The sequence below is a fragment of the Talpa europaea genome (assembly GCF_964194135.1).
Source record: "Talpa europaea genome assembly, chromosome: 15".
Taxonomy (NCBI): domain Eukaryota; kingdom Metazoa; phylum Chordata; class Mammalia; order Eulipotyphla; family Talpidae; genus Talpa; species Talpa europaea.
Window position 1 is genome coordinate 42144402 of NC_140083.1, and position 13516 is coordinate 42157917.

The following is a 13516-nucleotide window of genomic DNA, read 5'->3' on the forward strand; positions in this document are numbered from 1 at the left end:
GTGTCACCCAGTCCACGACCAAAAGGCAAGTGCAGTTTCTTCACGTGTCTCTAGGCTCCATGTGCCTCCACCAGGTCTCCTTCTGGCTCTGCATCCTGCTTCCTTCCTGCCTCAGTCTCAGCTTCTTCTCTCCCTGCCCAGCGCCACCCTGCATTTGGGTGAGGCAGGGAACCTGGAACCTCCCCCTTTCCTGGGAACCACCATGTCACACACCCTCAGTTCCCAGCAACCCTCCCTTCGGTGGTGATGACATTATGGGATTGTGCAGTCCTTGGTGTCTTGGATCTCTTTGGTTTGGGGTAGTGATGGGGTCCATAAAATCTATTTGTGTAGGTTGTTCAGGACCTCCTTTCCCCCCAATGATACTGTAACAGGGTGGTCCCCAGGAAAACAATACTACCCTAGTTAAGACGTACTTCTTCTATGATTCAAAGTGATTCTAGCATATATATGGAGAGAGAAAAGACCTACAATGACAGCACCCCAGGACAGACAATATTAAGGACAAGAACAAAGTTGGAGGATTAATACTACCTGACTTCAAGACTTACTATAAAGCTATAGTAATTAAGACAGTGAGGCGCTGGCAAAAGAATGGACAAATAAATCAATGAAATAGAAAAGAGAGCCTGGAAATAGACCTACATACATAGAGTCAACTCATATTTGACAAAGGACCAGTAGCAATACAATGAAGAAAAGATAGTTTTTTCAAGAAACAATGCTGAAACAACTGGAAATCCTCACACACACACACAAATGAATCTAGACACAGACCTTATATCATTCACAAATATTAACTCAAATAGAGTAATTATTTTTTTAAAGATTTTTTTTTTAAATTTTTTTTTTGCCCCACCCTACTGAGGGTTTCGCAGGTCTCCCCTATTGTTGGCCCCATTTCTACCCTCCATCTTAGCTCTTCTCTTGGAAAAATCTCCATCATCTCTGAAAACACTTTCACATCTCTGCTTTTGCTACCTGTATTCTTTCTCCTCTCTATCACTAATACTTGGAAACCTTGTCTCCCGTACTGGATTTCTAGACTGCCTTACCTCAAAGTAAATAGTTATCATTTGAGAAAGATTACAACAGAGTGGGGAAATGGAGAAGGATCTATTGGTGTGTAAGAAGGTCATTTGCTTCATTCTTTAGGCTTATTCATTAACTCAATTCTTTCAGCAAAAATTTATTTAGCACCCACTTGTGATAAAGATTCAGACATGGAAAGATGCTTTGGCTCCTTTGGAGCTCACATGTGAGTCAGATATGTAAACAGAGAAGCCATGGAACAATCTGGGCTTTTTTTTTTTAAATAATAAATTTTATTTTTATATTCCCCATACAATTGCAGCCCCCCCATTCTGACCCCAATCCCTCCCCTCCCGCCCCCGCCCCCCTAAAAGTGTCTCTGGTTCATAGTTTTTTGTTGATTTTGATTTTCACTTTCTTATATTTATTCATTTTCCTGGTCCCTTATTTAAGTTTTCTAGATTCCTGCTATGAGTGAGACCATCCGGTATTTTTCTTTTTCTTTCTGGCTTATTTCGCTGAGCATGATCCCTTCCAGCGCCATCCATGTTGCTGCAAATTGCATGTGTTTATCTTTTTTGAATGCTGAGTAATATTCCATGGTATATATGTACCACATCTTCTTGATCCAGTCATCTATTTTTGGGCATTTGGGTTGTTTCCAAAGCTTAGCTATTGTAAACAGTGCTGCTATAAACATAGGGGTGCAGGTGTTCTTTGGAATTGATGTTTCTGTGTCCTTTGGGTAAATACCTAGGAGTGGAATTGCTGGATCATATGGAAGCTCTATGTTTAGTAGGTCCAGAAATCTCCCCACAGCTCTCCATAGTGGTTGGACCAGTTTGCACTCCCACCAACAGTGCAGAAGAGTTCCTTTTTCTCCACACCCTCGCCAACATTTGTTGTTGATAGTTTTTTTAATATGTGCCATTCTCACTGGTGTAAGATGGTATCTCATGGTAGTTTTGATTTGCATTTCCCTGATTACAAGTGATGTTGAACATTTTTTCATATGCCTGTTGGCCATTTGCATTTCCTATTTAGAAAAGTTTCTTTTTAGCTCTTCTGCCCATTTTTTGACTGGATAATTTTCTTTGTTGTTGTTGAGTCTCATCAGCTCTTTGCAGATTTTTGTGATCAGTCCTTTATCATTAGTGTTGGGTGCAAAAATGTTCTCCCAGTCGGTGGGGTTTCTCTTTGTTTTTGTTATTGTCTCTTTTGCTGTGCAGAAGCTCTTTAATTTGATGTAGTCCCAGCTGTTTATCTTTGCCTTCACTATCACTGCTTTGGGTGATGTGTCTGTAAAGATGTCTTTGATGTGCAAATCACGTAGTATTTCGCCTATATTTCCTTCTATATATTTTATGGTTTCAGGTCTTATGTCTAGTTCTTTAATCCATTTTGAGTTGATTTATGTGTATGGTGTGAGGTAGTGGTCAAGCTTCATTCTTTTGCATGTAGCGACCCAGTTTTCCCAGCATCATTTATTGAACAAACTTTCTTTGCTCCAATGCATAGTCTTTGCTCCTTTGTCAAAGATTAGTTGACCATAAATCTGTGGGTTTATTTCTGGATTTTCTATTTGATTCCATTGGTCTGTATGTCTGTTCTTGTTCCAATACCATGCAGTTTTGATGATTATGGCTTTGTAGTATAGTTTGAAGTCTGGGCGTGTGATGCCTCCATTCCCTTCTTTTTTTTTTCAGGAGAGCTTTGGCTATTCGGGGTTTTTTGTGATTCCATATGAATTTCATCAATAATTGTTCTATTTCTTTGAAGAATGACATTGCAATTTTGATTGGAATAGCATTGAATCTGTATATTGCTTTTGGTAGGATGGCTATTTTAATAATGTTTATTTTTCCAATCCATGAGCAGGGGATGTCTTTCCATTTCTTTGTGTCTTCTATTTCTTTTAACAGTGTTTTATAGTTTTCTTTGTATAGGTCCTTTACCTCTTTTGATAGATTTATTCCCAAAATTTGATTTTTTTTGTTTCAATAAAAAAAGGGATTTTTTTTTTTTATTTCTTCTTCTTCAGATTTATTGTTTCTGTATAGGAAGGCTACTGACTTTAGCGTGTTGATTTTGTATCCTGCCACTTTACTGAACTGATTGATGAGTTGAATTAGTTTTTCTGTGGAGTTTTTGGGGTTCTCTATGTATATTATCATATCATCTGCAAATAGTGATAGTTTGACTTCTTCTTTTCCTATTTGGATTCCTTGGATGTCTTTCTCTTGTCTTATTGCTCTGGCTAGGACTTCCAGTATTATATTGAAAAGCAGTGGTGAGAGTGGACATCCTTGCCTTGTTCCAGATCTTAATGGAATTGCTTTCAGCTTTTCACCATTGAGAATGATACTGGCTGTTGGCTTGTCATAGATGGCCTTTATGATGTTGAGGTATGTTCCTTGTATCCCAAGAATTTCAAGGGCTTTTATCATGGATGGGTGTTGCACTTTGTCGAAAGCTTTCTCAGCATCTATTGATATTATCATATGGTTTTTATATTTCTTTTTGTTGATGTGTTGGATAACGTTGATTGATTTTCGGATGTTAAACCATCCTTGTGTCCCTGGAATGAATCCTACTTGGTCGTGGTGAATTATCTTATGCATACATTGTTGGATTCTGATAGCTAAAATTTTATTGAGGATTTTTGCATCAGTGTTCATTAGAGAGATTGGCCTGTAGTTTTCCTTTTTTGTGTTGTCCTTGTTCGGTTTTGGTATTAGTGTAATGTTGGCTTCATAGAACGTGTTTGGTATTGTCCCTTCCTTCTCAATTTTTTGGAAGAGTTTGTGAAGGATAGGCACTTATTTGTCTCTGAATGTTTGGTAGAATTCATTTGTAAATCCATCAGGTCCTGGGCTTTTGTTTTTGGGGAGGTTTTTGATTACCATTTCAATTTCGCTGCTTGTAATTGGTCTGTTTAGGTGTTCTATTTCTTCTTTATCTAGCTTTGGGTGATTGTAGAGTTGTAGGAATTTGTCCATCTCCTCTAGATTGTTAAACTTGTTTCCATATAACTGTTCATAGCAGTTACTGATTATTCTTTTGATTTCTGCTGTGTCCGTTGTGATTTCTCCTCTTTCATTGATGATCCTGTTTATTTGTGCTTTCTCACTTTTTTCCTTTGTGAGCCTGGCTAGGGGTTTGTCTATTTTATTGATTTTTTCAAAGAACCAGCTCTTGGTTTCATTGATCTTTTGGATTGTTTTTTTAGTTTCAATTTCATTTATTTCTGCTTTGGTTTTTATTATTTCTTTTCTTCTACTGGTTTTGGGTTTTTTTTTTGTTGTTCTTTTTCTAGATCTTTGAGCTTCAAGATTAGGTTGTTTCTTTGAGTTCTTTCTTGTTTCTTGATGTGAGCTTCTATTGCTATATATTTTCCTCTTATTACTGCTTTTGCTGCGTCCCATACATTTAGGATATTGGTGTCCTCCTTGTCATTCAATTCAAAGAATTTTTTAATTTCTTCTTTGATCTCCTCATTAGTCCAGTGGTCTTCCAGTAGTGTTGTTTTTAATCTCCATGAGGTAGGAAAGTTCCTTGCCTTCTTATGGTTTATTTCTAGTTTGATGCCTTCATGGTCAGAAAAGATGGTTGATATGATTTCAATCTTGGTGTATCTGTTGATGTTTGTCTTGTGCCCCAGTATGTGATCGATCCTGGAGAATGATCTGTGTGCGCTTAGAAAACATGTGTACTCTGTTTTTTTGGGGTTTAGTGTTCTATAGATGTCTGTTAAGTCCAATTGCTCTAGGTCCTTATTTAGAGCTTTGGTTTCTTATTTTTTTGTCTTGTTGATCTATCCATTGTTGATAGTGGTGTGTTGAAGTCTCCCACTATGTATGTGTTTTCTGTAATGTCTGTTTTCAGAGAGGACAACAGTTGTCTGATATATTTTGGTGCTCCTTCGTTTGGTGAGTATATGTTAATGAGTGTTATTTCTTCTTGAGGTATTGTCCCCTTGATCATAATGTAGTGACCATTGGGGTCTCTTTTTATCTTTTTGAGTTTGAAATCTGTTTTATCTGATATAAGTATAGCTGTTTCTGCTTTCTTTTTTGGTCCATTTGCTTGTAGGATTGTTTTCCATCCTTTAACTTTGAGCCTATTTTTATCTTTTGTAGCTAAATGTGTTTCCTGGAGACAGCAAAAGGTTGGGTTTTGTTTCTTAATCCAGGCTGCAACTCTGTGTCTTTTTATTGAAGAGTTTAGTCCATTTACATTTAGAGTTAATATTGATATGTTAGCATCTGTATATGCCATTGTGTTTGTCTTTCCTTTGATTTTATTTATTTATTCTTTTAATAACTTTTTTTTTTTTGGCCTTCTTTCATTGTTATTCGTCCCTCTGAGGTTCTGGCTTTAGGACTCCTTGTAGTATTTTTTGGAGTGGGGGTTTAGTTGTAATGAAATTCCGGAGTTTCTGTTTGTCTGGGAAAGTCCATATTCTTTCTTCAAAGAGGAAGGAGAGCTTTGCGGGATAGAGTATTCTTGGTTGGCATCTGTTTTCTTGGAGTCTGTTGACTATGTCCCTCCCCTCTCTCCTTGCCCGTAGTGTTTCTTCGGAGAAGTCTGATGTCAGCCTGATTGGCTTTCCTTTGAATGTTATCTGTTTCTTCCCTCTTGCCAGCTTCATTATTTTTTCCTTGTCCTGGATTCTTGGGAGCTTTACTATTATGTATCTTGCTGTATTTTTCCTTTCGTTGTGGAAGTTTGGTGTTCTTCTTGCTTCTTGTATATCAATTTTCAGCTCCTTCTTCACATTTGGGAAGTTCTCTTCAATTATCTCTTTGAATATTTTCTCTGTTCCTACATCTCTCTCCTCTCCTTCTGGAATTCCTATAACTCTTATATTTCCTTTCCTCATGGAGTCAGATAGTTCCCGAAGTCTTTCTTCGTTCTTTTTCCTACGTACTTCTCTTTCCTTTTCTGTTTTGGTTCTTTTTATTTCTGTGTCTTCAAGAGTACTTATTCGTTCTTCCATTTCATCTATTCTGCTTTCATTGCTTTTCCCAGAATTCTTTAGTTCTTCCATTAATTCTTTGATCTCCTGCATTTCTTTTACTTCCCTCTTTAGGGACTCAATTTCATTCTTCTGACCATTTTTTTCCCTCTTTAGGGACTTAATTTCATTCTTCTGATTGTTGATTATTTTTCCCTTATCATTGTTTTCCTTTATGACTTCTGTCATTTTTTTAATCATGGCAATTTTAAATTCTCTTTCTGGAAGGCTCAGAAGTTCTTCCAAGTTACTGTTGTTTCAATCTGGGGGCCGGTTTTCTTTTTGTGGTGTGCTTTTTCCCTGGGGAGTTGCCAGGTTGCGTGTGGTTCTTCTACTCCCTACTGTCTGTTTTCTAATTTGCCGTATGCGTTGGGACACTGTGTTGTTGGGACTGGCCGGCATCTTGGGTGAGCTTCTCTGCTCCCCTCTGGTTCCTCCTGGAGCCATATGTCAATTTCAAGCAGTCTTTACTGGAGAAAGGTCCCTGTTCTAAAATGCCGATGTGGGGACACACTCCCCTGTGTGCCTGGTCTGCCCCGGCGGTGGGTTCCTGCTCTCCCTCTGGGCTTGGACTGCAGGCCAGAGGGGGTCTGGTGTGGGCGAACTTCCCCCGCTCACCTCTGGCTCCTGAGGAAGCCTTCTGCAGGTAGTCTTTACTGAAGAAATGTCCCTGTTCTAAAATGGTGATGTGGGACACACTCCCTGCGCGTCCGGTCTCAGGCACACTCTTCTGCGCGCCTGGTCTGCCCCGGCTGTGGGTGCTCGCTCCCCCTGTGGGCTCAGACTACTGGTCGGAAGGGGCCCGGTGTGGGCTAACTCCCCAGCTGGCCACTGGCTCCTCCAGGAGCCTCTGCTGGTTTCAAGTCGCTAGGTGGTGCCAGAGATCTCTTCTAGAGCCCTTGGGGAGTTGATTTTCCACCCCGTGGGACAGGGAACAGAGCGGGAATGGTAGGGTAAACCTCAACGGCTTTGGGGTGCTGTGTCTGCCTTGTGACCCTCCGTCTTGGGGAACCCACGCCCCTAATTTCGTGCCCCGGGTCTCAGTTCCAAAGCCCTCAGTTCCAGGACGCGGGCTGTAGCCCAGTTCAGTGGCGCGGGAATGGCGCCTTTTGAATCCCGCTCCCGTGCCTGGGCGCCTGGTTCCTGCTCACTCAGTGAGAGCCTCCGCACGTCTCTCCGCAAGCCTAGGTCGCAGGCGCGGGGACCTGGGCAGCTGCGATCCGGATCCGCGTTTCCTTTTCAACCGCACTGCTTTTCCGCGTGATCCTGATTCTGATCCGCATTTGCTTTTCCAGCGAGCCGCTTTTCCGTGCAAGCTTACCGGGCGGCCCAGGGCTGTGTGCTGGGGCTGGTCTCCTCCTGGGGGGGCTCTCTTTAATGGCGCCTGGAGCTCACCTCCGCGGCGAATCCTGCAGGATTCTCCACAGCTACCGTTCACGGGGTGTGGTGTCTGAAATAGTTCCTTTCCACTCACAGTCCCGCTTGCTGCGTAGTTTGTTCTTGTTGGTCATTTTATTTTGTTATTTTTTTTTTTTCCCTCCTCTCTGCGGGTAGGAGAGTCCCGACTCTGTGGGCGGGGGAGGGGAGCAGGGTTCTGCGCTTTCCTCCCTTCTAGTCCTCTTTTATGGCCACTTTCTTCTTCGGGTAGTTTGCTGGAGTCACCCGTTTATCTTCCGTGTCCCAGTTCTCACTGGGACCTGCCGCTTTTCCTCCCTATTAACTTTTTTTAATGGGAGATCTTACAGAGTCTCCTCGCAGCCATGTTGCTCCGCCCCCCTTAAAGATTTATTTATTTATGTATATAAGAACTGGGGAGGGGGATGGTGAGAGGATTCACCAGAGAGAGTGCGGAGCAGAACAGGAAGAGCTACTGAAATCCACTTCTGAGGGGAGCAGCAGGTGAGACAGGAGAGGTCTGCTGTGCCATGTGGGTTGCTGGCCTGTTGAGGATAGAACTCCTGTTACAGTGCCTGGCCATGGCTTGATAGCGCTGTCTTTAACCCCTGTGCCACCAGGGAGGCCTAAATCGAGTAATTAAATGCAAAATGCAAAACAACAAAATTCATAGAAGATAACATAAAAAAAAAATTTGGATTGCCTTGTGCATCATTAAAATTTAAAATTTCTGCTCCCAAAAGTGTCAAAAGAATGAGAACTTCAATCACAGACTGGGATAAAATATGTGCTAATGACAGAGTAGATAAAGGATTGTTAATCAAATATACAAAGAACTCTTAAAGCCCAACAATAAGAAATCAAATTACCTGAATAAGAATAGGCAGAGGACCTTAACAGACACCTCACCACAAGAGTTGTAAGATGGCAAATAAGCATATGAAACAATATTCAATATCATACATAATTACGGAAATGAAAATAAAACAATAATGCATCACTATACACCTATTATAATGGTAAAAATCCAAAAATCCAATAAAAAGCTTTTCTAGACCATAACCCAGACCCTTTTAGGTAGGGCCAGCTCTAGGTCTCAATCCAACAGGAAGCAGCTGCAGAAAATAGACCTCCTCCCTTCAATTTCCCAAAAGATTTTGGGCCGGATATGGTTGGGGGGGTAATGATGGAGGATAAGAATTGAAAAACTGGAAATGAGGTGCCACAAGACCAGAAATCTGGCTCACACAAGGAGGTGGGGGTAGAAGGGATTAGGAGAGCCATTGACCCAGCTATAGAAAACAAGATCCTTAGGCGCCAATGCCCAGATTACAAAGCATAAGATCCAAGCAGGTATCAGACTGCTTAGGGATTGTCAAAAGTGCAGACCCAAAGGTAAAGAGATGGAGATTGGGTCCATTGTGGAATCTCAGGTCCCTTTCAGATTCTGCATAGTTATGCAAGATCAGCAGCAAACTCCACAAAGCAGGCCACTCCACAAAGTATTGAGCCCTCCCAAAGAGAAGCATACTATATCAGTGCAGTCTCTGCACTGGCACGGGGCAGCTGTCCTTCTGCCCATCTGTGACTATGCAGATACTTCTTTTCACCAACTCTCTCCCTCCGCAGGGCAGCAGCCTTCCTGCCTGCCCCGTGACCTGTACCTGCCGGACTTCTCTTCTCTGACCTCCCTCAGCGGAGGCTGCTCTCCTCAAGGCCGCCCGCCTGCAACCACGCAGGCCTCTCTGAGCAAACCTGTCCCTTTCGGGGCAGCTCTTCCTGCCCACTTGTGTCTATGCAAGTGTCCTTCATTCTTATGTCCCCTTTCCCTAATAAACCTGTTCTTTAAATATAACTAACGTCTCTATCTTGTGGAGAAACTTGCCGAGTGCCGCTGTTCGAGGGGAGCTCTGGTGAAACCTTTCCCAAGTGAACCCAAAGACCCCGCACTCCAAACCCATCAACTCCAAAAACGACATAAGTCTTACCTAAAGAAGCCAGACCAGGGGCCTCCCTGGTGGCTCAGAGGTTAGAGACAGCGCTATCAAGCTATCAGCAGCCACTGTAGCAGGACTTCCATCTCTGGCCAGCCAGGGAGCAACCTACATGGTGCAGCAGACCTCTCCTGTCTCACCTGCTGCTCCCCTCAGCAGTGGATTTCAATAGATCTGCCTGTTCTGTTCCTCACTCTTGTCTGCTGAATCCTCTTACCTCCAACACCTCTGGCCTACACCCCAGTTCTTACATGCATAAATAAGTAAATCTTAAAAAAAAAAAAAAAAAAGAAAGAAACCAGACCACTAGAAGAGAAAATCTGTCTGTTTCGTTTAGAGAACATGTACGCAGAGAGTACAATGCAATTTATATGATTATAAGAGACTGACAGTATCCTGAAAATTTCTATGGGCTAGTGATTTTCAATATCTAAAAATAATTGAAAGCAGTCACAGCAGTTCTGTGATGTTTTATTCTAATTAATTATTTGCCACTGGAAAGCAGATTCATCCATTGGAGCCTAAAGACATGTTACAGGATTATTTCATACATGGCGGATTTTCAAAGTCCTCTACCGATGACATTGATATAGTACCACTGCTCTGTTATAACCTTTGTATATTATTTAAATGTAACAAATACTTCATTCATTGCTTGCCCTAAACTTTGCATTTGGTGACATTCTTGCTGCTGTGTTAATATCGGGTCTATTAAGCTGGACCTCATGGTCCATTACCCTTTCTTTAGATTTGACCCCATGAAGTTTAAGGGTCTTGAGCACAGTGTGAAAAAGCAAAGGGTTTCACTCTCACCCAAGGAGCTCATTAGGACTTTATAGAAACACAATAAATACTCACACAGTACTAACATTTGCACTGAGGGATGCTCTCCAGACAGGCAGCCTGGTGTCAGGAGATGCCATTGTCCCCTCTCTCCATTTGAGCCCTGGAATAAAGGGAGGGCTCATTTGTAATCTGGCATTTTTGTCTTTGTAGGAAAGATTCACTCACTGGTATCTTATCTTTGTGGGATTTCTCTCCTGTCTTTCTATGTCTTGATTCTATGTCTTGATCCATTTCTTAATGCTTCCACTTATATTTTTGGACTGCAAAATTTATATCAGCTTTCATGGTTGTTGAAAGAATTCCAGTGTGAATTGCTAATCTGAATGGTGGCCCTTATCGCTCATAAACTGCCTTGTAATTCATTAATCCTATCTGCCTCATTAAATACAGCTCTGTAATATAGGTAATGATTATTAGAACTTTTAGGGAAGACCCAACTACAGTGCTACTTTAGTTTAAATTTTAAAGTCTAGTGTGTGATAACTCTCTGATCTACCTTCTAACAGTTTAAATTTTATCGTCAAGTTATGTCATTACATAACCACCACCATCTGATTATATCATATTATGCCCAACTAGTAAGTGAGTGTCCCTCTTTAAAGTACATTTCAGGGTGGGGGGAAGCAAATATTGTTTAAAAATGAGCAATGATGTAAAAAATTAAAAAAAAAATAATTAAAAAAATATATTTCAGTTCAAAAGTGTCATGAAACACTATCTTTCAGGAGCTCATAGGCAGCAGGAAATGGGATTTCTATCCAGAAGCAGAAGCAGCTTGTTACTGTGAAGTCCTTTTTTCTAGGAATGGCTTTTATGAGGTATGTTTGGAGATTCTAACTACTATTCAAATTAATCAGATTTCCTTGGGCAGAATGCCTCTGGAGGTTCCTACAAAGACTCTTTTCCTACCCCCCACTACTCTGCAAATTACTTAATGAAAACACTGGATTATCGAAAACAAAAGGGGTTTTCTGCTGATGTCAATCAAGTGTTGATTGTTTTGTTTTGTTTCTAAAACAAGAAAATGAAGGGACAATTTTGTTTCACAAAGTCTGGATGAATCAACTGCCTGTATAACTTCTCAAGACAATTTTCCTGGAGGCTTGGGAAAACTGACAACTCAAAAAATTCTAATTCAAGACACAAATGTTTAAACCAAATGAATATCTTCTTACCAACCAGCCACAAAAGTGACTGAGAGTATGAGGGTGTGCTTGCTTGCCTTGGCCTAGGTGAAGAATACTCACGATCCACTACGATGTGCGCTGCTATTCAAATTATAAATACAAAAATGTATAACTACAAGTCAACAGCCTGGTAGAAGAAGTTAAACTAAGCATCATACATTAGCAACACGAGCTATGGATGGAGGCTGGGCTCAAGAAGGGAGAAGGGGGCATGGAAGAAGACAGGGCCAACTAAGCTTTGGAGGAGAATTTCCCTAGGCAGCTAGCGGGGGAAAGACAGTCTAGGCAGATTACACAGTATGAGAGAATAAATGTAGTGTATTTGTAATGGGGAGGGGGGGTGTCTCCAGGAAAAGGGGAGGTTCCAGTTCCCTGCCCCACCCAAGGGAGGGTGGAGCTGAGCTGGGAGGAGGAGAAGCTGAGAGGAGACTGGGGAAGGAAGGAAGAAGGATGGGGAGCAAGGAGGAGACCTGGAGGAGGTCTGGGGAGCAGACAGACATGTGAAGAAGCTGCACTTGTTTCTTGGTCCTGGACTGCTTGAAACAGACGTGGGTGAGAGACCTGTGGGGAGGTTAACAATGGCAGTTGTTTTTTTTTTTTTTATCCTGATTTTGATTTTGTTCCTTCTGTCCCAGATGTGCTGGCCCCTTCTGGCCCTTTCCTATGGTCCCCATGCCTTGGATTGTGACAGGCTTTCAGGCCTCAGTGGCCCTGCATTGGGCCAACCCTGTGTGGCTGGGCATTTACCCACGAGGGGATGGGTGACTTTGGGTGCTTGATTCGGAAACTACATTCTTCCCCTTCTCTTTGTTGCACACTAACTGTATTAAGGTTCCTGTCCATTAAAGGTCTTAAGCACTAGAATATATTTTGTCTTGATGGAGCGATGGCAGAACCTATTTAGAGTGGGCATGTTTGAGGGTTCTGGGGTGTCCCTCATCCTGCCTTGTAACATAGAGTGGCTTGTACTATACACCTGAATCAAGAGCTGGGGGTTAGGAAGAGGGGAGAACTGTGCTTGGAAAAACAATTTGGGGCTGGAATGTAAAAGGCCAAGAAGGAGTTTGATATTTTCTCTTTTGTCATTGAAGGATTTTAAGGACGCTTGGATGGAAATGAAAGAAACCATATGGTAGATCAAAGCCTTAGGAAGATAACTGATGATAAGGAGGAAATTAACTTGTAGAGCAAATTTATTCATTTGTGGAGAAGGTAGCAGCTATAATAGGAATCCATGTAGACAATCCACAAATGCCTAAACTAAGAAAGTGGTTCTTCTTGGGCTGATTGAGTCATGGAAACAGTGTCAAGCAGGATAGCAAGGAAAACAATTTAATAACATACAGATAGAGAATTTACAAGGCTGTAAATACCAAGGAATTTTGGAGCAGGCCAGGAATGTTTATCCTATGTCTTTGGACCTAGGGCATCCAGGACAGAGAAGGGGAGACCATCCTTACTCTGGAAGTAAAAATGAGATTCTTAGAGCATGTTTACTGGTAAAACTAGAACAGGCTGAGACCCTCAAACTACATTTTCTAGGTCATAAAATAAACCACAGCAAGTACTTATTCTGTTAGGAGAAGGGCAGAATCTAAGACCACCATGAGATCTTTTTCAACCACGGAAAGACAAAGGACTTAGGCAAGAAAAGAAGCTTCTTCTAACCCCAAGCATCCTCATGTACCAACCCAGCTGGGTTGTTTCCTCAGTGCCCAGGAAGTCAGACTCTGACCCAGGAGATTGTCTTTGCAAAGGAAGGCTTGGTCCTGAATGGGTTGAACAGCAGAATTAGGGCTCCAGAAAAAGCCTGCCTCCCAGAACGGCACTAATAAAGATGATATAGGAGAGAAAGGATGGTGGAAACATGCAGACATGAGAGTCAGGCACACATGTGAGGCCATCTAGTCAATCATGACTATGGGTGATATTTCTGGAACAGTTGCTCTCTTCTGTGTTATTAATTCCTAATGCCCTGTGGGTGTTTGTCAGCCACTGACGTTATCAGCATCTTCAGAAGGAACAGAAATATTTTGTTAAGCATT